Source organism: Primulina huaijiensis, chromosome 6 (assembly GCF_012295235.1).
Source record: "Primulina huaijiensis isolate GDHJ02 chromosome 6, ASM1229523v2, whole genome shotgun sequence".
Lineage (NCBI taxonomy): Eukaryota > Viridiplantae > Streptophyta > Magnoliopsida > Lamiales > Gesneriaceae > Primulina > Primulina huaijiensis.
In genome coordinates, this window is record NC_133311.1 from 11,115,829 (window position 1) to 11,117,476 (window position 1,648).

Below are 1,648 nucleotides of genomic sequence, written 5' to 3' on the forward strand. Positions count from 1 at the left end.
AGGTGGAAGTGAAGTCTTAGGCATTATTCCGATTACCTTAGCCAGTCTTACTGGACCAACAATAGGAGAAGAAATGAAAGTGGACAACGTGTATGAACGAATTACTCAAATGATTGAACATTCAGATGCTTTCATTGCTTTGCCAGGACGTTTCGGTACTTTGGAAGAAATATTTCATACTGTTTGTTGGGCACAATTAAATATCCACAATAAGCCAATTTGTTTGTTAAATGTTAACAATTATTATGATAAACTTCTATCGTTTCTTACGGAAGTTGTGGAACAGGGATTTATTTCATTAGCTTCGCGAATGATGTTAGTTTCTGCTACAAGTGAACGTGAACTTATTGATTTACTACAAAGTTTTAGTCATGAACCAGATCCATTCTTATCTTAACTTAATTGGCCAACATCCAAGAGTAAAAAAAAAAATTCATGTGATGCTAAACTTGTGATTCAACGGTATGTTTTAATTTTTTTTTCTTTTTAACGTATGAAAAATCTCATCTTCTTCTTCTCCTTTTAGTTTGTTTTATATAAAAATAAAAAAAAAATTATATTCATATATATAGTAATAATAATAATAATAATTTTTAGTTCAATGACGAGTAAGGTGTCAGTAAAATGCACCTGAGACGCATTAGTTAATAATTATTGGAAAATACAATACACTAGATTTTAATATTCATTATATTCAAATTACAGANGATGATAACAAAAGAGGAATGGAAAACTTATGGTGAGTTTTTCTCTCATTGTTGAGAGGCCTGCGTTTTTCTCTCATTATTGAGAGGTCCTCGTTTTTCCATGTATTTTCATTACTTCCAGATCTTACACAAATAATTATCTCCAAAGTAAATATCTCCATGGAACGGTTCATGGAGAACTTGACTCTGTCAAAGGACGAGGATGAGGAAATTATCATTGATGAAAATACTGTCCCCACCGAAGGCTCTGACCCGGAACTCTGCTTGATTGGACGATTCCTTACAGATCGGTCCATCAATTTCAATGCCATGAAGAATCGAATGGTGGGTGGTGTTATAAATATGATAAATTTTGTTTGTGTTGGATAAATTTCAAAGGTAGTCGAATGTATCTGTTATATAAATATTTATATATATAGACATTTATGGTAGAATGTTTGGATAAAAAAAATTATGTCATTGTAAAACTTTGCAGTCACGTTAATAAAAAAAAGAAAAAAAAAAGGGGATTTTATTTTTGTAAATTTTCCTATTTTGTTTTCAATATTAATTTATTTAATTATCTGCTTTAATAATTAGCCTTTTTCAATGAGAGTTAATATTCATTCCAACTCCATTAGTGTAAATCAGCTATCCATTAAATATTTTGACCTGAAAGAATATGGAGTTAAGGCTTTTACAAAAAATTCTCGATATTATACATGTTATGGTGGGTGGTGTGAATTATCTTTTTGACTATATTATCATAAAAAAATTTAGAAATTAAAAAATATATATATATATATATATAATTACTTTATATATTATGTGAAAATAATAATAAAAGCACATCTAATTATATATTATTATTATTACTTTATATATTATGTGAAAATAATAATAAAAGCACATCTAATTATATATTATTATATTAAATGAAAATATATATATATATATATATA